We start from the raw sequence: 24,473 nt of genomic DNA, 5'->3' as shown, positions 1-24,473 counted from the left end.
CTTATTACAAGTGATGTTGAACATTTTTTCATATGCTTGCTGGCCATCTGCATTTCCTCTTTGGAGAAGTGTCTTTTTAGCTCCTCTGCCCATTTTTTGATGGGGTTGTTTATTTTTGCTTCATCAGTTCTCCGTATATTTTTGTGTTCAGTCCTTTATTGCTAGTTTCAAAATACAGCACCAAATGCAACGATAGTGAAGGCAAGGATAAATAGATGGGACTACATCAAGTTAAAGAGCTTCTGTACAGCAAAAGGACATTACAAAAAACAAACAGACATCCCACTGATTTTGAAAATATTTTCTCATGCAGCTGTAGTTCTAAAGGGAAGGTCACCCTGAAGTAGGGTGGGCCTCTCCTCCAATATGGCTACTGTCCTTACCCGAAGAGGAACCTGGACACACACACAGGATCAGGCCAGTTGAGGTGAAGGCAAAGACCAGCATGATGGGTCTACACGGACTGTGCACTGTGGCTGTCACACCCTGAGAGGCTAAGGGTGGGGCTGGAACAAGGTGTCCCCCACCACTCCTGCCAACACCTTGTTCTCAGACATCCAGCCTCCAGGCAACAAACCTCTATCATGAGAGCCACTCCCTGTGTGTGTGTGTGTGTTTGAGGTGGGGTTGGGGCTGCCGTACACAGCAGCCCAGGCAGACTCCTGCAGGGTGATTTCTGGTCCTGAATGAACAATGCTGCTAAGAACACGGGTCTCTGTGTCTGCAGGTCCACAGCTCCTCTTCTGCCCCGTGGAGATGAGCTTGTAGCTATTGTCCTTTGTTCTGTCACTGTAGTATATCACACTGCGGTAGTATACTACACTGGAGTATTCCACATTGTGTTGTGATATTTACTAAGCCTTGCATTCCTGTAATAAATCCCACCTGAATGTAGTATATGCTCCTTTTTTATGTTGTTGAACTTGGCTTCTTAATATTTGTTAGAGGATATTGTTCTATAAGTTTATTTTCTTGATATGTTTTCATTTGGTGGAAGGTTAATACTGGTCTCATTGAACACACTAAGAAGCAGTTCCTCTGCTTTCTGAGTTTGTGAAGGGTAAACATTATTGCGCTTTAAAGGTTGTATAGAACTTACCAGTGAAACAATCTAGATTGGGATTTTCTTTGTGAGAAGATTGCTAATTACTAATTCAATTTATGATCAATAATCTATTCAGATTTACTGTTTTTCTTGGATCAGTTTTGGTCATTTAATGTCTTTCATGGAATTTGTATCTATTTTTTAATTTAATTTATATCTCATGGAATTGGTTCATTTGAGCTAAATCGTCTAGTATGTTGGGGTGGTTTGCTCATAGTGTTTCCTATATGCTACTTCTAACACCTGTGGGGTTGGTAGTAGTGTTGTCTCTTTCATCCCCAAAGTTGTGTATTGCTCTTATTTTCTTGATCAGTTTCGCTGGGTAGTTGCTTAAACTTGGGTAGCTATTTTCCAAAGAATTAACTTTCAGTCTCACTGATTTTCCTATTGTTTTTGTATTTTCTGTTCCTTTGATTCCTAACCTAATCTTTATCACATTTTCCTTCTGCTTAGGTTTATTATGCTTTTCTTTTTTCTAATTTCTTGGAGGTGGATTTTTTTTAATTGATTTGGGACCTTCTCCTTTTCTGGTGTACATGAATGTTTATATTTTCTTCCAAACCCTCATTAGCTGCATCCATAACATGACCTGCTGCATTTTCATTTTCACTGAATTTAAAATATCCTCTAATTACACCAACAATCTCTTCTTTGACCTAGTGGCTAGTGAAGTGTAATGCTTAACTTTAAACTATTAGGGGATTTGATTCCCCAAATGTCTTTCTGTTGTTTATCTTTAACTTAATTCTGTGGTACAAATTCAATAAAGATAATTATGTAATTTCATTCTTCTCAAATGTATTGAGACTTACTTTATGACATAGCATCCATCTAATTGAGAGAACATTCCACAGACGCGTCACATGAATGTGAATTCTGCAGTTGTTGGTGAATTCTAAATGATGTCTAACAACCTTGCATTCCTGTTTAAAAAAAAAATAAATGCCACCTCAATGTAGAATATATCCCTAACTCATTGTGAGTTAGATTGCATAACTAGATTGTGACTATTTTTCTCTCTCCCCACCATCCCTACATCCTTTTGACTCGATTCCTCACCTGCCCTCTTTAGCTTCAGAAAATCACTTCTTTTATGAATGCCCACTAGTCTAAGTGTTTCACTTTATTGAATTGTCCACTGTATAAATGTCCAGTATTTGTCCTTGTCATTCTGACTTGCCTACTACACACAGTTCTTTCTACTGGTCCATTTTGCTGTAAGAGGCAACATTTCATCTTTCCTTAGTACTGAATAGTATCCATAGTGTGGATATATCTCTTCTTGAACCAACTAATTTTTTAACTCCTTTTTATCTTTGCTGATTTTCTATCTAATTTTTCCATCCGTTATTGAGAATGGAATGTTGAAATTCCCAACTGTTGGACTCCAACCACGCCACCTGTTCCTTATTTCTATCAGCCCTTCAGGTTTATTTATACTGTTGAGACTCCATTATTAGATGTATGTATGTTTATCATTGTTGTACATTCCTGATGTACATCATTGTATTGTCATGGGGAAACATTATCCTTGACTGTAGAAAAATCTCTTAAAATCTATTTTAGCTGCCATGCTTACAGCCAGTACAGCTCTCTTTTGGATACTTTTTGTATAGTATATCTTTTTCCATATTTTTACTTTCAATCTATTTGTGTATCTGAGTGTAAAGTTTGTCTCTTTGGTTGGATTTTGCCTTTTTCACCAGACTATCTCTGCTCTTTAATTGGGATATTTAGACCATTCACATTTAAATAATGATGTCTGTATTTACATTTATCATTTGCTGTTTACTTCCTATCAGTCTTCCATTTACCTTGTTTCTCTATTTCTCTTTTACTGTCTTCATTTGTGTTACATAAATATATTTAATGTATCATTTAAATTACTGTTTTTTTTACTGTTAATACATGTGTTTTATTAATGATTGCTATATAGATTATAAAACCTTTTCAAAATTAATTGAGATTAATTCTCACGTAATTCTGGTAAATTAGAGATTTTGCTCCAATATAGTTCAGATTTCTTCTGTCTCCTATGTGTTTTATTACTATATGTGTTACCTTTATACATGGTATAAACTCAACAGTATGGTCTTATAATTATGACTTTACATAATCTTTTGTCTTTTCAAGAGAAGTAAGGAAATAAAGGAGGAAAATATCTTTATAGAGTAAGTTGTTAATCCACATATTATATTATGTTAACATACTAAGTATATTTTATTTATTTTTTAAGTATTTACTTATTTACTCATACAAGAACTGGGGTACAGGCCAGAGATTTGGGGGAGGTGAAAGGATTCACCAGAGACAGAATGGGGAGAATAGGCAGATCTATTGAAATACACTGCTGAGGGGAGCAGTGGGGAGACAGGAGAGATCTGCTGTACCCTGTGAGTCAGCTCCCTGACTGGGGATCGAACTCGTGCTGCAGTGGCTGCAGACAGCTGCATAGTGCTGCTCTTTAACCCGTTGCATCACCAGGGAGGGCCCAATGCAAGTATATTTTACTATATTAACCCACTTTGTCCTCTGAATTCAAGTTGCTGTCTGATACTGCCTCCTGACAGCCTGAAAGGCAAACTGCCCTCATTCCCACTGATAATGCCACGGGGCACTGCCACCGCCACTGCAGATTCCCTCCCCCAGGAACATATCTTCTGGCCCCGCCCTGGCAGAGCTTCCACACCCACTGTGCAGGAGGGAAGGGAAGAGTCCTCCACAAACATGTCTCTCTCCTCACCCAAAACGCAGCAGTTTTCATACACTAACATTTCTCCCAATTTCACATGGCTTTGGCTGATTTCCAGAACACAGAAATGTTGTACTGGTAAGTCTTGCCCAATTGATGATGCTTCCCAGGGAGAAGATGTGCTGACTGCCTACTTGGCGGAGCCAGAACACCCCTGTCCATCCCTCCCACCCCCACATTTGTGATCCTTTAGACCTGAATTGCAGCTGGACCTGGCATTTGATGAGCCCTCACGATGGCAACCAGTCTGCAGGTGCCTGCTCAGGGCCCTCCAACTCTCGTAGGTGGGAAACACCGCCTCAGATAGGAATTAAGCACGAGCACACCTGACAGTTTGTTTCAGACTTGCTTCCAGGAAGATGGCATCTACTCAAGCCAGTCAGAAATGTTTTTGTGATTAAAACTTTTGATAGAAGTAAAGGTGATTCAATAGTGTTGTTAACACAGGGTTTGAGAGAAACCAGTCAAGTAAAAGTATCTGTTCTGCAGCCCCCAACACACACCTGGCCAGCATCCAGAGCACTCACTTAAGACAGGGCAGGCCTGGGGGTGCATCATCTTGCCGTCTGTGAGAAACCCCACTGTCTTGTTATCAGAAATGCCAGACCCTCCCAGAGCAGACCGTTCATTCTCTCAGCCCAGCGGCTCTCCTCCAGAGTCCCTTCCTCAGATCGTGGACAGTTTTCTGTCTCCTTTATGTAAGCTGCCTTCCCTGCCCTCCCACTTGGAGATGAACCCCAGCATCTGGGGGGCAGGGGTCTGTGTCCATGGGGGAGGGCACTTCCTGGCCAGGTGGTGCCCTTGGGGGCCCTCGTTGGCTTCTGCTGTAGAGCAGCTGGGCCAGTTCATTCTATTTTTGGTGTGATTTTTTTTTCTCTTTTTCCGGCCCAGTTAGTTCTGGACCTGTGACAGCTACAGTGTGACTGGTCGCACCCACCACAGGCACCTCTCTCGTCACCAGGTCCCACCTCTTTGCATTGCCCCCACCTTCCAGCTCCACCCTTTTGTATCCCAGCACGTGGGCCCACAGCTACCTGGAGCTGACTTCGTGCTAGACACGGCTGCATGATGCTCCTCACGCTGCCTTCTGCCGGTAGCTCCTCCACACCCTACTGCCCTGTTGCCCCCCCCCCCGCCCCTTGAAATGTCTCCAGAGGGCGCCCCTCAGAGCTGCCCCTCCCCCATCCCCTCCTGAACACATGCCTCCGGCTCCACAGAGTCACCAGTTCTTGCACTGCTATCCAGATGTCTCCACCTCAACCCTGAAAGTGTACAGAGGGGAAGTGAGGACCCCCACGCCCACACCAGTCGCTGCCTCTAAACCCCTCTCCTTTTCCTGCTCTTGCCACATTATCTAGGAAGAAGCATTTCACTCTCTCCACCTCGGAGAGTTCAAACTTCAGCAGTGTCTGGGCCCTCTGGAGCCTGGTCAGAGCACAGACGACTCACCCGGCACTGTCCCGAGGGTGACCCCAGCCAGGCCGGAACCTGAGGATTGTTCTAGCAGGTTCCCAGGAGATGCTGGTCCACTAACCACGCTTGAAGAACAGCTCTGCTGTCTGCCCTGAACTCTTGCCACCCCTGATTTATACTAAAATTTTATAATCTTATAACAAGAATTAACTTTCACCTTCTCTCCTTCCAAACCTCTGAGCTATGTTTAGTGAAGTAACTTGATTTACAACACTGTGCTCGGGGTACAGGGTCACAGCTCTGCCAGTCGGTGTTGTCACACGTGGCCGCCGACATCGCCCCATTAGTCCTCCATCACAGCCCACCAGGCCCCTCCCCACCGTGCTCTATCTCCCCATCCTTCCCTCGCCTTCTGGTCGCCTCATTTCTGCATCCGTGTTTCAAGAGCTATATGGGCCTATTTTTTCCTGTTCCTTCGCTTTCTTTCTCATATTCCACCCAAGTCACATCATCTGAAAAATTGTCCGGAAGTGCCTTTCTCCTGACTTATTCCTGCTTAGCAGAATTACTCAAATCCCATTTAAGTTGTTTTGGGAGACTCTCTCCTCCATCTTTTTTAAAATTAGCTGAGTAGTACGCCATTGAGTATGTGGCCCACCTCTTCCTAACCCGCTCACCTGTCTTTGGGCACGTAGGCCGTTCACATGACTCGACTGACTATTACAAATGTGCTGCGGGGAACATACGGCGCATTTGTCCCTTTGAATCCATGCTTTGCGTCCCCGGGGGAGATACCTAGGGCTGGAATTTCTGGGTCTTATGGAAAATCTATTTTTAATATTTCAAGAAATCTCCATAATGTTGTCCACTGACCAGTCTGCAGCCCCTCTTCCGCCCCATCCTCACCAGCACTTGTTGTTTCTGGTCTTATGGAGATGAATCATCTCACCGGCGTGACATGGCATTTCACGGTGGCTTTAATCTGCATTTCTCTGATGATAGGTGCTGATGAGTCTTCTTTCTCGTGCCTACTGGTCATCTGTATGTCTTTTTTTAAAAAAAAGATTTATTTATGCACACAGAACTGGGGTACAGGCCAGAGGTGCAGGGGCTGTTGGAGGATCCACCAGAGACAGAGTGGGGAGCAGAACAGGCAGGTTAATGAAGTACACTGCTGCGGGGGGCAGTGGGCGAGACAGAAGAGGTCTGCTGTGCCATGTGGGTCAGCTCCCAGGCCAGGGATTGAACTTGTGCTGCAGTGGCTGCTGACAACTGTATAATGCTGCACTTTAACCTGTTGCGCCACCAGGGAGGGCCATCTCTATGTCTTTTGGAAGAGTGTCTATTTAGTTCATCTGTTCATTTTTTGTTTGGGTTCTTTGTTTTCTTCCAGTTGCATTGTGTGAATTCTTTGTAGAACTTGGATACAAATTCTTGTTGGATGGGTAATGTGCAAAATTTTTCTTGCATTCAGTAGGTTGTCCTTTTGTTTTAATGAGGATTTCTTTTATTGTACAGAAGATTTTTGATATATTTCGTTTCCCTTGCCATCATAGTCACCAAAGACATTCCTGAAGTCAACATTACAGATTTTTTTGCCTTTGTTGTCTTCTATGCCTTTTATGATGTCTCGTCTTATATCCAAATATTTGAACTATTTTTTAATTAATTTACCTATATGCTGTGAGATAGTGGTCTAGCTTCATTATTTTAGATGTGGCTTCAAATTATTGTTTTCCAGGGTGGATGATGCTATAATTTATTATCCAAACTGGAACACCTTTGAATACAAATGGATTGATATTAATAGGAGCCTCAAAGCCACGTGACATGTTCCTTTGAACACAAGACTTCACCCAGCTGGATTAGAAATCAGTCCTCCCCCCAGTCCTTAGCTGTTGCTGGGCATACCCAAGTTACAGCCTCATGGGCCCACAAACCAGAATGTCAGCTGCAGCCTTTTGTGGTGTGATTCTTCCTTTTCTGCCCTGGCTTCTTACTCTCATCCACAGTCCACAGAGCCACCCAGAGAAGTTTCACCTCTACCCCTGCCCATGTGAGGACACCTGGTTCCAGGCTCAGGGTGCTATCCAGATGCCCCGTCCTCTGGTGCTGGAGCATGGCTGGGTTCTAGGTATCATCTCTCCCAAGTCCCTGCCAAACTTTTCTGGCTGGGCCGCAAGTTGGGTATGTTTTGAAGACATCATCAGTAGCATTTGCTGACAGTGAGGATGTTGTATGCAAGAGTTGAGGGGTCCAGGATGATTCAGGGTTTTGCTTCAATGAATGAGGTTATTAACTGAGATGGTCAGGACGACAGTGAACAGAGCAGCCTTGATGGAAAAGGTCAGTGGTCTCATTGCTAGCACAGTTAAGTTGGATGTCACTTAGATATCTACAACAAGAAAGGTAATAAATGCTGCCGGTTGTGACAAGAATGAATGTAGAGGGAATTAAATGCTTAGTGAAATAAAAGAAAGTCAAGTAATACAGGACTTCACTCATGTGCTATGTAGAGAAAACAGAAATGCATAAAACAAAAATAAGCGTTTGGACTATAGACCGGTGAGTGGTTAAGAAGGGAAGGGGAAGAGGAGTGGGTGAGTGGAGACAGGTGGACAAGGGTGTGGTTCGGACTCTTAGTGGTGAACTTGATACAGTACACATGTTGATTCCCAGTGGTGGACACGTGAAACTATAATGCTCTAATGCAATATTACTTCAATAAAAAGATTTAATTTTAAAAAGTAATAATGGACAATTATAGCTTTGGGGGGGCATAGAAGAACTGGGATATAGACCAGGGGTACAGGGGTGAGAGGACTCACCAGAGACAGAGTGGGGAGCAGAATAGGTGGGTTCCCTGAAGTACATTGCTGTAGGTTAGCACCTGGCTGGTGATCGAACTCATGCTGTAAGAGCGATAGATAGCACTGAGACGTCACCCCTAGGCTACCAGAAAGGCCCAGTAGTAGTTCTTAAGTCAACAGCTATCATCAGAGAACTGAACTTAAATGTTAGATTATTTTCAGTTCCAGCAGTTGTAGATTGCTTTCCTGACCACCATTTCCTACCACGCTAGTGGAACCCAGCTTTGGCCCTCCTGGGCAAGACTGGGAGAGCGTCTGATGATCCAGATCGAGACTAGGGGGACAGTGTCCTGCTCACCAGAGAGGATTTAGAGGTGAGCCTGAGACTCAGCCAGCCCTGATGAGCAAGACACGAAAGGTAAAGTCATTGGAGACTTTGAAAAAAAAAAAATGTTCCTTTTCTTTAAAAAGGTTTGCAGGGAGATGTACTGGCGTGGCTTCTTCTCCTGGATGTCCCAGGACAACCGTCTTGGAGATAGGACAGCCAAGCTGGGAGATGCCATCTTCCAGCCCATTGCCCGGGCACATCCTTCTGTATCTTTCAAGAGAGCATGCTCCCTTCCTTGGTTAAGCCACTGCGTGGTAGGTCTCGCCGCTCACTGGTCAAGGCATCCTACTGCACACACAGGAAGGGGTGGGAGTTCACCCCAAAAAGGGAAGCAGGCATGTTGAAGGCAGTAGATTAAGAAAAAGTTCATGGTCAGAGATTAGGAGTCCTAATTTATCGCTGGCAGAGCAGGCCAGTTACAGCTTTAGGGTGATTTCTAGAACAAAGGACTGCCATGGTTATGAACAAGAAACCACTTGCTCAGCCCTACATCTGTACTTTTCCATTGCCAGTGAGGACAGGAGCTTCGCTGGCGTCATGTCCTGCCAGCTCCTCGCTGCTTTTCCGTGGTGCCGAGTCGAGTCTTTGAATGGCTGTCGCACTCCTTACTTCACTCTGGACTCGCAGGCACATGCCGGGAGGCCAGGCAGATATCACGATCCCCATATTACAAATGAGGAGTTAAGATTCAGAGAGGTGATCACAGCCCAGAAATGCCAACACTCAGATTTGAACCCAGTTTTTTAAATCCAGGCTAACATGCTTGAATCCACCCCGCCGTGAAATTTGTTTTCAAGTTTGAAATCACCATTGTTCTTGCTTCGTTGTTCTGATTTTGCATATTAAATATAGTTAAAGTAAATAAATATCATCAAATTCCCATCTGTCATGATTCAGACAAAACCTTAACTAGCCAGGCCGCTGGGGTGTGTTTGATTTTCTGTTACTAAAAATAATACCAATTTCCCTTCACATGGCATTTGATCAGGATCTCACTTCCCCTTACAGTGTTCTGACTGCATGTGTTTGGAGTTAACCTTTTAGTGCTTTGTATGAAAGGGCTCAGAATCATGTTCATTCTAGAAGTGGCCTTTTCATTACTTTTGACAGTGAACCGGTACTTAAATTTATAACCGCTGCATTCATTGTACTGGGAACGTCATGAAATGTTTTTCTTCTTGTGAAACTCTTCAGTTGCATGGGAATAAAATCTCTGAATTGGCTTCAAGTGAGAAATCGTGTCCAGTTTTACCAAGACAGGTCAAACCAGTTCAGCTGGGTGAAAAAGTGAGAATGAGTATAGAATGTCACTGTTGGTTTTGCCTTTAAGATGAGACATGTTCCAGAACTGTGAAAAAGCTGATTTTTAAAAAAGATTTATTTATTTATACATACAGAACTAGGGTACAGGCCAGAGGTGTGGGGATGGGGAGGGGGTGAGAGGATTCACCAGAGACAAGAGTGGGGAGCATACAGTCAGGTGTACTGAAGCACACTGCTGAGGGGAGCAATGGGCGGACCAAAAGGGTTTGCTGTGCCTTGTGGGTCACCTTCCTGGCCTGGGACCGAACTCATGCTGCATGGCTGTTAATGGCTTCATAGTGCTGTACTTTAACCTGTTGCGCCACCAGGGAGGGCCCCTTAATCCACTTTAGACACTTGAGGTGCTTATGTTTTAGGTCATCATCTTTTTTTCTTGTTCTTTCACTTGAGTGGAACTTGATCTTTTATATAAACCTAAGGCAAATGACTGTGTGAAAGTATATATCTACAAGGAAGGGGTATTAGCTTGTCAGTGTTGAAATTCTATGATGCAGCTATGATGTGAATATGGAAAATATCTAATAAGATTACGGTAAACCATGCTGGGTTCAGTTTCTGGACACATACATAATGTTAGAGTGAGACTTTACATAAATCTGGGAGAAGGTAAAATTCCCTTCTCTTTTTACTTTTCTTATTTTAAGATGTATTGATTTATGCATACAGAACTGGGGTATAGGCCAGAGGTGCAGGGGTGGTGAGAGGATTCACCAGAGACAGAGAGGGGAGCAGAACAGGCAGATCAACGAAGGCCACTGCTGAGGGGAGCAGTGGGCAGTTCAGGAGAGGTCTGCTGCACCATTTGGGTCACCTCCGGGGCCAGGGATTGAACTCGCACTGAGGCAGTTGCGGCCAGCTTGCAATGCTGCAATTTAACCCACTGCGCCACCAGGGAGGGCCTCCTTCTCTTTTTAAACAATAGGACTTCAGAGAGGGCTGGGTTCCAGCAGGCAGCTTGACCTCCTGACTTCTTCTGCACACAGAGTCATTTAGTTTATAATCTAAAAAGTGGAGCAGGCCACTGCTGGCTGTACTCCTCGAAGGACTGAACAGATTTGCGCACTCAGGTTCATGACAGCTTATTCACAAAAGCCAAGAAGCGGACGGACGGAATCACATGTCCCTGGACAGATGGATGGATAAGCAAAGTCCATAGTGTGGACGGTGTTCAGCCTTTAAAGGAAGGATATTCTGATCTGCAGTGTCACATGTGAACCTTGACACAAAAGGACAAATCCTGTGTGGCTGTGCTTCTCTAAGGGTCCTAGAGCTTTCAAATCCGTAGAGGTGGAAAGTGACACGGTGGTGGCCAGGGTAAGACTGTTACAACAAATCCTCGGACCCAAACCAGAGGCGCTATGCTAAGCCCACCACTACCTGAACCCCCACTCGCTCCTCCCCACCAAAGTGAGACTGAGTCAGTTTTGGACCTCTGCTGAGAACCTTCTACCAATCAGTCAGCCATCATCTTACCAGCACTCACATAATAATCTGCCCGACAGCCCCCTTCCATGCTTGAAGGGAACAAAATTTGCAATAAGGAACCTTCTTTTGGGGGTCAATTTAACCTTGTTCTCATTCCCTTCTACCTGTGAAAGTCTCACTTTGCGCAGCTCCTAGACACTCCTTTAATCCGCCAGGATGGATGAAGACTGATTGAAACTGATATTGAATCTTTGCTAACACTTTTCCATGTGCCTGTTTCTCTTTTAGCAAGCTGAGGGTTTTTCAATTCTCAGACTTCTTCCCTCCGGAATTACCACGAGCCGAATGCCCTCTCAGTCACGCCTTTCTTCTGCTTTGGCCTTTCTGTGTTGGTCACTGCCGGCACAGCCAAGATGCCCAGACCCTTAAAACTGGAGAAAGATGGAAAGCCATGGCAACCCAAGACACTGGAAGCTTAGAACAGCGAGAACGGCCCATGTGAAGGAAAGTCGTGTTTCCATTATGTCACATTTACACTAATGAGAGAAAATGCGGATGTTGGGACCCATCAGGACCTTGGAGTCATTCCCTTGAGAGACTGTCACAGCCACCTGTCTGAGAATGTCAGCGGAAGCCCTAACCCGAGAATATAAGTGACATGTGACAAATTGCTGACATTCCAAAGACAGGAGTAAAACACCTCACAACTTGCTGAGAGGCACTGGACCCGTTCTTTGACCTGCATGATTGGAGAAAGGTAGGCATCCAGAAGCCCAATCAGGGTTAAATGTTGGTTGGTTTTGGCAGAGGGAGTGATATTCCACTCCCAACTCCCACCCACCACCAACTCAAGGCAAGTAACAGGCCTTCCAGAGAAGCCTGCAATGGGGTATGGGGATTGCCCACACCAGAGGGAGCAAGACAGATCAGCCTGAGCTCAAGGAGGCTCAGGGGGTGGATAATGGAGAGCAGGGCAGGAGTTTGGGGTGTTGTGGGATGAAGAGGAGTTGTGGTTTAGAAAAGGACTTTGCCTTTCTCTATCACTCTCTGTTCTGCCTAATATTTTTTTAAAGATTTATTTATTTATGCATAAAGAACTGGGGTACAGGCCAGAGATGCAGAGTGGGAAGCAGGACAGGCAGTAGACGAAGCACACTGCTGAGGGGAGCAGCGGGCAGGTCAGGAGAGGTCTGCTGTGCCATGTGGGTCATCGCCAGGGCGGGCTAGGGATCGAACTTGTCCTTAAGCGGCTGCAGCCAGCTTGTAGTGCTGCATCCTTACCTGTTGTGCCACCAGGGAGGGCCCCTGCCTAATATTTTAAATGATCTAGATTACTTTTTTAAAAGTTTAAAGTTAGTTATGTTCAATTTGCTTAAAAGCTACTTTTCCATCCCCCCCTTTTAGAAGAAAAAGGGCTCAGACTATTAAATCAGTGCTCAAATCTTAATGTGCATAAAATCTCCGGGAGAACTGGCTAATAAAGCAGGCTGGGACTCCCCAGTTCTGCATTTCCAACCAGCGCCCTGCGGTCCACAGATCACACGTGGAGTCACAGGAGTTAAGTGGCTTGGCCCAGAGTGTCCCAGGCAGCACTAGAATCCCCATCTCCTGCTTCCCCCCCCCAAACGAGATGGGCTCACTCTTGCCTTTCTTCTTCCAGTTGACCACCAGTGAGTCAGAGCCTCCTCCCAGATGGTGGCATGCCCCGGTCCTGCCTGATACAGCGGGTGTCTCCTTGGTGGTGTGGGGAAAGAGTTGATTTTAAAACAAGGACAGCTGATTCCGTTCAGTCTCTGCCTTTCATAGACTCCTGTTACCCTTAGCAGTTTCGTAACCAGTTAGGTAATAGCAGTGTGAGATAATGCTGTTTGCCTACGCAGGGAGTTGGCTGGAAAAGAGTCCTCCAGAGAGCAAGAACATTCCTCTGGGACATGGGGCCACCGAAGGGAGCCTGTGTGTCACACTGAACCATCCCGGGCTCTGCCGAACACACTTGACATGTGGCTCAGCCCCACCCAGTGGGTCCTTGCTGCTCTGCCCTCTCGTCTAGCTCCTGACCTGCTCAGGGGGAAGGTTCTGGAGAACAAGAATTTGCCGAAGTGACATGCCTAGCGTTCAGAGCTTTGTCTCTGATGCCACTGACCCACTCTCCTGAAAATAGTGCCAGTGCCCACTGGGGCCATGTTGAGGATCAGGTTTCATTTCCCATCAGACATCTAACACCTACCCCACAGGTGTGCAAATCACCCCTCACTCGTCGCTTCACTGAGTTGGTTGCGCATTTTCTGGGGCACGCAGGGCTACCTTAGTCAAGGTCTTTTCTCTTTTCTGTCCCCCATAAGGTCACTTGTCAGGCCCCCTCTTGTCTTTCAGGTCTTTATTTCCATGTCATCTCCTCAAACAGACCATTCCAGACAGAACTCCATCCACCCGTTCTCTGTGTGGTGCCAGCAAGCTCAGGGCTGGCTCACTCTGGACTCAGGCATACAGATAAAGGAGAGTCCTGGAGTCCTCCGTGGATTTTTCAAGCATTAGTGCTCTCTCGGGGAACCAGGTGCCCAGGGGCGCCAGGCAGGGCGGCTGGCATGTGAGGAGGCAGGCACAGGCCAGGCAGGGGTACCGGGAGGCGGGAGGCACTGTACCCTCCCAGCCCCCACGAATCTTCACACTCTTTCTTTGGCGCTCTCTGGCTCCTCATCTCATCTCTCCTGTCATCACACTGCTCACTGCTCTCTGCTGCTCCTGCTTTTGTCCCGCCTCTCCGCTCAGGTATGCATGCTTGCACGTGTGTGCATGAGGCCACAGGTGACAACCACAGAGGCTAGTGGCATAAAAAGCCTGATGAGTTCAGGCCCTCCCTGGTGGCGCAGCGGGTTAAAAAGCACTGCACCGAGAAGCTAAAGCCACTTCTGCATGAGTTCGATTCCCGCCTACCCCGGAGGTGACCACATGGTGAGGCAGACCTCTCCTGACCCGCCCGCTGCTCCCCTCAGCAGTGTACTTCATTGATCTACCTGTTCTGCTCCCCACTCTGTCTCTGGTGAAGCCTCTCACCACCCCTGCACCTCTGGCCTGTACCTCAGTTCTGTATGTACAAATCAATAAATCTTTAAAAAGAAAAAAAAAAAAAAGCCTGATGAGTTCATTTAATCTACACTCTGTCAAGCACGCTTTTACTCCTCCAGCGGTGGTTGCTGACTGATACTTTTCTTGTTTATTTTTATTGTCTCTGTCTCCCCATCATCCCTCACCCCAATGCTGGCATTGGTAAACGTGTGCTACTGTTAGTGGAATAGGCCTTAGTTCTGCTTCCTGTCACTCTACCAAAAGCCAGTTAAGCAGAGATCGAAATTGAATCTACAAGCACTTTTATTCTTCAGATTGCTGGCCATGGAGCTGAGAGAACGGCGGACTTGGTGCCCCGAGGAGACTGTTCTGCCCTCTCATCTCGCTAGCTGACCTTTTCATATTGAGTTAAACAAGGACACTTAGTCAGAAGCAAACTGTCCATCAGAACAGACCAGAACAGCTGATGTTGCTGGCGTTCGTCACAATCGGCCCCCAGAACTTGTTATCAGCCTCCCTGGTTATCTTGACCCTGATACAGCTGATGACGTCAGTGCCCGACACTCACTCAGGCCTCATTGGGGCAGGGCTCTCAATGGAAAGCAAGAGCTTCGTAAAGAAAGCAGGTCAGCCGTTATGTATTGAGTACGTGCAGCCAGTGCTAGGAGTCTGGAGGGTAAAGGAAGATGCTCAGGCTTTTGCTGTTGGCTTCTCTGGCCATCTCCTGCAGCCTTGACTGCAGGAGGCACTTGGGCGCATGAGCTGGAGTGCTCATGCCTGAAGGTGGCCCTGGGTGTGTGGTGTGGGTGTGCGTGAGTGGGTGCACCTGAGCCTGGAGGCTGAGGCTGTATAAGGGCAGGGTCACAGAGGTCGGTGAGAGGCCGGGGACTGCAGTGGGGAGCAGAGGAGAGCCCCAAGAGCCCCTGGTTACCTCAATACAGATGATGTAGAAAGGTCATTAAAAGCCTGAGAGCCGGGCCCTCCCTGGTAGCGCAGCGGGTTGGAGCGCTGCACTGCGAAGCTAAGCCAAGCTGTGGCCACTTCAGTGCGAGTTCGATCCCCAGCCCCAGAGGTGACCCATGTGGTGCGGCAGACCTCTCCTGTCTGGCCCGCGGCTCCCCTCAGCAGTGTGCTTCATCTGCCTGTTCTACTTCCCACTCTGATCTGGTGAATCCTCTCGCTGCTCCTGCATCTCTGGCCTGTCTGTACCCCAGGTCTGTAGGCACAAAAAAAAAAAAAAAAGCCTGAAAGCCACTGAAGGGCCAGGGCTCTCCTTGGCCCGCTCTGCCCTGCACTACAGAGTGTAGATTGCTATAGTCGGAGTGGACTTTCCTTCCTCCCCAGCCCCCTGTCACTACCAAATTATTAAAATATTCCTGGGAGGAAGCTGCTGGTTCCTGCTGTGACAATGACATTGGGGCGAGGGGAGGGGAAAGGAATCCAATCACCAGTGGCTTCTCCTTACTTCACTCTTGTGTCCAGAACGTACCCACCAAGACTTTGGGCATTTTTTAAAGCTTCGGTCCATGTCGTGAAGCCCAGACTTCCTGTCTGAAAGAGTGGGGGTGCATGGGATCCCAAACAGTGCACAGAGAGGGCCTCTCCTTCAGGACACCAGCATGGAGGGGTGGGGGTGGGGAGTGGGGAAAGCAGGTCTCCTCCCCCACCCCCAATGCTAGGGCTCGAACCATCTCTAATGAACTTTGCCCTGCTCAGGGGTAGAGAGTTTTTCCAGTTGTCAACAAAAGTCCCACGGCTAAGAAAGCGAAGTGAAGTCAGAGGTGAACTTACACCTGCCGCACAAACTGAAAACCCACTTTCATTGTAACGCTACCTCACCAGGAAATGTAACTGGATAGAAGAGGTTTGTTAATCTTTTAGATTCCTTTTTTAAAATACAGATGTGATTTGCTGCCCAAAATGAAAGTTGGCGCCATCTAGGGCCCCGCATGCAAAACAGCCAGAGCAAGGGGCCGAGGCCGCCGCGCTCCAGAGGCGGCTGGGACCAGCTCTCTCCTTCCACGTTTGAAGAGCAAAGAAAAAAATCAGATGATCATTCGCAGTCACCAGAATCTGTGACACTGTCTTTTTAAGATTTTGTTTTTGTGTAGAAGAGCTGGGGTACAGGCCCGAAGTGTGTGTGTGTGGTGGGGGGGGGGCAGGGGGGGATTCACCAGAGACAGAGTGGGGAGCAGAACATGCAGATCTACAGAAATCCACTGCTAAGAGGAGCAGTGGGAAAACAGGAGAGGTCTGCTGCACCCTGTGGGTCAGCTCCCTGCCCGGGATCGAACTCAGATCATTGCTATTGCCGTGGGATTTTGTTGAGGTAGCACTGAGACTTACCCTCTACCGGGGAGGCCCTGAGGCATTTGTTTTTGCTGAGTGGCTGTCTCTGACTTCTACCCCCACCCCCTGCCTCTCTAGAATTCTCCTTTTCCATTTCCCAGTTCCATTGTTTTGCCAGGTGAGGTAACTCTCCATTACAGTTACGTGAGTGAGGGTCCCCATTATATTAATATATTATGCTGTGGGGTCTCCCTGGTGGCACAGGGGTTAAGTCTCAGCACTTTGAATCTATCAGCAACCACTGCAGCAGGAGTTCCATCCCCGGCCAGGGAGTGACCCACATGACACAGCAGACCTCTCCTGTCTCCCTGCTGCTCCCCTCAGCACTGTACTTCAGTGGATCCACCTGTTCTGTTTCCCACTCTGTCTTTGGTGGATGCTCTCAGGATGCTCTCACCTTTGGCTGTTACCCCAGCTCTGGCATAAATGCATCCATAAATTTTCAAAAAATAGTACAGTGAGAAGAACTGTGTAATAAAAAAGCTAACCTCGACCAATGAAAGCTCTGTCTTGCATCTCGAGCTCCCAGGAGGTGAGCTCTAACCTGGCTTAGTAAGAGTGTTTTGGGCCATGTCAGTAGGCCCAAGAATGTGGCTGTGCTGAGGGCTCTGGTTAGACGGTATCAGCTCAAGACTGGAGGGGCCGCAGAGGGCTGGAGACTGAAGCCAACCACTTGGGCAGCGGCCACGGCCCCAAGACCTGGCCCTAACAACTCTACACCAAGACTTGAGGGAGCTTCCCTGTTCGGCAACACGCCACGACAGTCATATACTGTTTCCAGGAGGGAGCGACACGGTTCCAGACTCCCTGGGAAGGGACAACTGATAGCTACACCTGTGTCTCTTCCCTCGGCTGATTTTAAGCTTTATCTTTTCACTGTAACAAACCGCAGTTGTGATATAGTAAGTTTTGCTGTAAAAGCCAACAAAATCGCCATGCTATACAATGATACCTAGAACGAAGATAAAAGTCATCAAGATGGCTGTAGATGTAATGACACTGTATGAATCCATGAATTAAAAGAATACCCAGGAGCAAATAGGAAGAGTAAAGAAATCTCCTCTTTCATCATAAGGGGAGTAAAATGCCATGCAGTAAATGCAACATACTGGGCCCTCACTGGTGGCACAGTGGGTTAAAGCACAGCACTGTGAAGCTATTGTCAGCCACTGCAGCACGAATTTGATCCCCAGCCAGGGGGCCTGGGAGGTGACCCACATGGCAGAGCAGACCTCTGCTGTCTGTCCCCTTCCCCCCTCAGCAGTATACTTCGTCGACTGTCTGCTCTACTCCCTATTCTGTCTCTGGTGAATTCTCCCACCGCCCTTGCACCTCTGGCCTGTACCCCAGTTCTATATGTATAAAAACCCACAAATCTTAAATAAGTAAATAAATAAAGGCGGCATACTAATTCTGGTTGAAAATAAAAACAAAAAAATTTATATCCATCATAGTAATCACTGATTCTGGCTAGGTTCATATGGGATGAGTTGCATGTGTTGATAAAGAGGATATTTATGATCGTGACACCATCTTTCAGATTACCTATTTACCATTTACCAGTTACACGAGGGTACCATCTTAGACAAGACATTAAAATGAGTATCTCCACTAGGACAATTATATAAACAGTGGAATATACTAAAAAGTAGTCATCTGTCCTCCAAAAATGTCAATGTCAAAAAGTCAAAGGCAGGTCAAGAAACTATTTCAGATTTTAAAAGACTGAAAGTTTCATTAAATTACAAAAGTTGTGTGCATGACAAGATACCATAATGGAATAAAAAGCACCCAATGGTTAGGAGAAAATACTGGCAACTTTTATATATTATATGGGTTTGATATCAAGAACATGTAAGAAGTCCTACAATTTAACAACATCAAAAACACTCTTTAAAAAATGCTCTCAAAGTTGAACTAAAGGCTTGAAAGGACATGTCTCTAAAGATATAGAGTTACCAATAAGCACATGAAAATACACTCAACATTGCTAATCATTAGAGAAATGCAAGTCAGAACTAAAATGAGATCCTACTTCATGTTCATTGGAATAGCTAATATAGAACAAACCAGAAAAGAAAATGACAAGTTGGCAAAGATTACTACTAACAGTAATCCTTGTTGGGCAATAATCCTTGGCAAGGATGGGGGAAATTGGAACTATGTGTCCTGTTGATGGGAGAGTAAAATGGTGCTACTGCTGTGGAAAGTTATCTGGTGGTTCCTCAGAAACGTAACAGGATTACTAAATGATTCAGCAATTCCAGTTCTGGCCTTAGAGTTAGAAGCAGGAAATCAAAGGTATTTTTACACTCAGGTTCATGGCAATATTATTCACAGTTACCAAAATTTGGAAGTAAACTAAGTATCCATTAACTGATGAATGATCAACCAAATATATACATAGGGTGGAATCTTATGCAGCCTGAAAAAAGAAAGACATTCAGACAGATACTGTTGGGGCGAGAGGATACCCTGAAGGAACACCACAGGTTTTGTGGCCTCCTTCGCCACTCCAGACCAAAGCCATCAAGACCCGGGGAACTGCAAATCCCCTCATCCCTGAACGGAGGATGCCGGGACCTGAGGGTGGAGTTGGGCAGCCAGCTAGGGAATGAAGCAGAAAGGTGGGCTGTGGAGTCTACTCGCTCCTGCTCCTCTCGGCTCTCAGCGGCTGTTGGGATTCCAGGTTGGTGGAGCTGGTAGGACAGGTTACCAATTCATCACCCTCTTTTTCTCCCTGAAATATTCATTTCTCATTTCCCTACTTTTGTAAATAATCCCTTTATTAACCTTTGTGTGTGTCTGCAGTTGAGTATTATTATAAGTCACTTTAAGCACACGAGTGAGCACCCACAATCAGGCCACTCATATCATAGCGGGGTGCCCTGTAACAATACCACGACATGGGTGAACCCTGAAGACTTTATGCTGAGTGAGACAAACTAGTCACCAAAGAACAAATACTGTATGATTCCAGGTATGAGAGACCTGCAGTAGTCAAACTCATAGAAACAAAACATGGTGGTGGTGACCAGCACCTGGGGGGAGGGGAAATGAGGGTTTGGTTAATGGATGTGGAGTTTCAGTTTGGTAAGATGAAGAAATTCTGGAGATTTGCTGCACAGTGTGAATGGCTTTCATGCCACAGACTGTACACTTAAAAATGACTACGATGGTAATTGTATGTCCCGTGTGTCCACAATTTCTAAAAAGCTGGGACTGAAATGAGACTGCCTAAGATCTTGTCTCATGCTTGCCATCGCCTGACTGTGGCCTTGGCAAGACGCTTAACCTCCTTGTGCTTTCGTTTTCTCACCCACTGCATGGGAGGATAATCATGCTTGTATCACTGGATGATTCTGATTCTTTGCTAAGACTGTATGTCCATAAGGCCTGGCACCAGACTCTGGCAACTTTTACCTCTGACCACATGCTCCTTGATCCCCCAGGATTTGTGGACTTACGTACCTGGTACCCACGCTCCTCCACGTCTGGACAGACAGGTTAGTCAGACCGTAGGACTCAGATCCTCATGATGCCTGTCGTTGCCATCACTGCCAGCAGGTAGAGGTAAGAGGGCCTCGTGCCCACACGTGTGTCAGCCCCTGCCAGTTGCTCCTTGCTGGACAGCTGCATTTCTCTCCACCCTGCAGCGCCCTCCTCAGCTGACACCCCCCGTACTGAGGGGTGAGGGCCAAGGAGGAGGTTGCACTGTGGTTGCCTGCGCCCTTTCTCACCTTTATTAGGGCTCCTCATCCTCTGCCTGCAGGGTCTGTTGCGGGGAGGCACATGGACTTGCAGGTGGGTTGGATCATTGAGCTGATACACTTTGTGGCAACATTTCTCATTGGATTTAGAATCTCTGCTTTACCACAGGAAATTTCAGATTTTATGTAAGAAGGAGAAAAGAGAACAGTAGACTTTAATCTCAGTAAAACCTTTTCGAAGATTTTTATTTTTTTAAAGATTGATTTTAAAAAAGAAAGATTTATTTATTTGTGCATACAGAACTGGGGCACAGGCCAGAGGTACAGGGACGGTGAGCGGATTCACCAGAGACAGAGTGGGGAGCAGAACAGGTTGACTGATAAAGTACACTGCTGAGGGGAGCAGTGGGCTGACCAGGCAAGATCTGCTGCGCCAGGTCACCTCCCTGGCCAGGGACTCAGCAGTGATAGTGCTGAGATTCAACCCCTAGGCCACCAACGAGGCCCCATCAATGAAACTTTTTTCAAAATCGGCAAAAACTGGATGGGAGAGCCATCTGCTGGCCACTCATGTCACTTGCTGGTGGCCAGGGCCACTGGGCCGAGCTGGCTGGCTGCACAGGGCCCCTCACTGCTCCCAGGGGAGCTGTGGGCTGTTGGACAGGATGATCTTGGTCAAGCCTGCACATGCAAGCTGTGCGCCCTGCTGGCACCGCCCCGCCAACTCTGCAGGTCTGTCTGTAGGAGATCACAGGGCTGTCAGGCTTCAAGACCTCACTCACGCCCAAGCAGGGAGCGGCCCGGGGCAGTCTGCCTGTCTTTAGGAAAAAGAAGATACTCAAAAATTGGAAACGCTTTTAACATCATGATTAGGTAAATTCTGGTGTATCACACGATGGAATTCCACTCAGCAGTAGAAGGGGACAAAGTGTTACAGGCCACTGCAACAAAAACACTCGACAAGCAATGGGTCATTGGTAAAGCAATGAATCTGATGCAGATGCTGCATTCTGAATGATTCCATCCAGAGGAAATTCTAGAAAGGCCATTGACGGGGACTGGAAGCACATCGGCAGTACCTTGTGGGTAGGTGTGGCGGGCGGACGAGTTCTGAAGCCAGTGCAGCGTGACCCCTCCACTAGAAATGGGTGGCTTTTATAGGATGCAGTAAACCTTGGTAACGCAATGAAATAATTATAACAGGAGGGAGGCGGAGGAGGCGTCTTCCAGGCCTTCCACTCCTCATGGGCACGTGGGCCAGGAAACCCATGGGCACCTTGCAGTCCTGCCACTTGGGCTCCGGAGACTCCTGTAAGGCTGACTGAGCCACAGATGAGGCCTCACAAGTCACAACCCTGCTGTCAGAAATGGAGTTCAGACACATAGCCTCTGGGTGAAGCTGGTTTTGGAGAGGTTGGGCTTGGAGTGTGAAGTCCTTGGGTTCATTGGGGGCGGGGGGGGTGCAGTTAGTTTCCCCAGAGCTCCCCTTTTCAGTGGCTCGTGGCAGGTTTGCTGAGGGCCCTGCATGGTCACAGGCAGGCGACCTAGGAGAGTGGCCTCTGCTGGGGGAGGTCAGTGCATAGAAGCCCCGGCAGGTGCAGGTCACGGGCAGGCAGGAGGTTGCTGCCCTGCAGAAGGAGAGAGTGGGTGGAAAGAACACCTGCATAGACACAGTTGGGCAGGATGGCTGCCCTGGGCAGGGCAGAGACTGATACAGGCTTCTTCCCTCTGGGAGGGGCTCACTGTGAGCCTGGGCTTGTTGTTATTTTGAATAAACTTAGGTAGAACTGAAAGGGACAGGAGATTCCACAATGGCTTCATCTCCATCTCCTTACCTTTGAGTCTACCTCCACACAGTCCCTGCAGCCTCTGCTATCTGCTGGGGTCTTGTGCTTTGTAATCTAGGCATTGGCACCTAAGGATCTGTTTCTATGGCTGGGTCAATGGCTGTGCTAATCCATTCTACCCCTACTCCTTGTGAGTCAGTCTTAGGAGTCCTCCTTTGGATTTTCTGTTCTTTATCACAGGCACAGATGCAGTCAGCAGAAGAGCTGCCCGGGTTGGGTACATATGGCCTGCATAGTCCCAGGGGCAGCGTCACCAGGGACTGCTCTCTGCTGCTTTGCAAAGGGAGGCGGTCAGTGAAGAGAAGCATGGGCTTGGTTGCCAGGCGCGGGCGGGCAGGCGGCTGCTGCCCCGCAAAGGGAGAAGGCTGGCAGTGAGGCGCACCTGCATAAGTGTGGCGGGCGGGGGTGCCCAGCCACTGCAGAAATGGCACTGAGTGGTCTTCAGCTCTTGGGTGCGATGGGGGGATAAAGCCCAAGACAACATCAGGTAGGGGCTTAAGCCTTCGTAGAATTGTCAGCTTCTGGGAACCTGATTATGTTTAGTGTGACTAGGCTGCTTTGTAGGGACCAGTGATTCTCCAGCCCCCTCCTCTGGCTGTGCCTCCTGATACTCTACAGCAGTGTGACACCTGCTCTAGGTTGGCGCAGGAGGAGTTTTTATTTCTGTAGCTGCTCTAACAACTCTGTTAATCCCTTCTACCCTCACCTCCAGCTCCCCGTTTAGTGAGACCCAGGTTCTGGTTTTGTGGTGCTTTTCTCCAGTGTTCCTACTCTTAGCCTCCATCACAGGGAACCAGCGTATCTACACTTGCTCAGAATCCTTGTCCCTGTGTGCCTCAGGCCTTGGGACTGGCTGAGTTTTCCATCCAGTTCATGTTTGAGGGCCTGCATCCGAGACTTGGCTGATCCCACCGCATCTGAACACCACTGATGTGTAACACACATTGCTTCATAAACAAAGCCTCATGTGGACCCCAGATAAGAGCTGAAGCACTTACAATAGCTGTCTCCAGGGAGCGGGCTTTTTAATATATAATTTTTAAAGATTTATTTATTTGTGCATTCTGAACTGGGGTACAGGCCAGAGGTACAGGGGTGGTGAGAGGATTCACCAGAGACAGAGTGGGGAGCAGAACAGGCAGATCGACGAAGTACACTGCTGAGCAGCGGGTGGGTCAGGTCTGCTGCACCATGTGGTCACCTCTGGGGCAGGGATCAAACTCATGCTGCAGTGGCTTTAGCTTCTTAGTGCTGTGCTTTAACCTGCTGCACCACCAGGGAGGGCCCATTTTTAACTGTACATTTAAAAAAAATCCCAAGTCTCCAAAAATGTTACACAGTAGGATAATGAACTTTAGCTCTTGCATACAGATTCATCTAGATGCTCCAGTTAACAATATGCAGTCATCTGTATATGTCTAATATGTAGAGACCTATATACTTTTAAAGATTTATTTATGCACACAAGAGTTGGGGTGCAGACCAGAGGTGCAGGGTGGGGATGAGAGGATTCACAGAGTGGGGAACAGAACAGGCAGATCTACTGAAATATACTGAGGGGAGCAGTGGGCAGGACAGGAGCGGTCTGCTGCGCTGTGGGTGCAGGAACATGGGCAGGTTTGTTGAGAGGCCTGCATGGTCACAGGCAGGCCGGAGAGCTGCCGCCAGACATCTAGTTTCACTGACACATTAAGGCTAATGCTATTCTAAATAATATCACACCTAAGTAATCCAGTGTGTATCTCCTTAGAACAAAGATATTGTCTTACATAATCTCAAGGACGTCAACAAGTTCAGTACTATTGTTGAATCCATATTGTCCACATTCATGTAGCATCTATTGTCCCAACAATGTTCCCCTTCAAGCTCATCTCCAGTCCCAGAGTAAGCAAGGTATCTGATTGTCAAACCTTTCTAATCTCCTGTATACTGGTGCATTTCCTCAGCCTTTCTTTGTCATGACAAGGACACCTTTGAAGAGGGCATTGCTTGGAGAAGCCCTCTCAATTTGGCTTATCCGATTATTTCCTGGGGATTATTCTGGTTACACATTTGGGGCCAAACAAATACAATACAGATAGATGTCTTCCCCTTGGGGCCTCCGAGGGAGTGAGCAAATGATCTCCTTTTCTCCTGCTGTCAGCATGGAGAACTCTGCATAGTTGCCGCGGTGTTAACATGATGTCTAGAGTAGCCTCCCAGTAAAGGTACTTTTCCTTCTACACAGTTAACAACACACCTGTAGGGAGATACTGGGGTCCCAGAGTCCCATTCCCAAATATCCT

This window comes from Condylura cristata, unplaced genomic scaffold (genome assembly GCF_000260355.1).
Source record: "Condylura cristata isolate star-nosed mole 26May11 unplaced genomic scaffold, ConCri1.0 scaffold00003, whole genome shotgun sequence".
Lineage (NCBI taxonomy): Eukaryota > Metazoa > Chordata > Mammalia > Eulipotyphla > Talpidae > Condylura > Condylura cristata.
Note: the sequence above shows the minus strand (reverse complement) of the source record.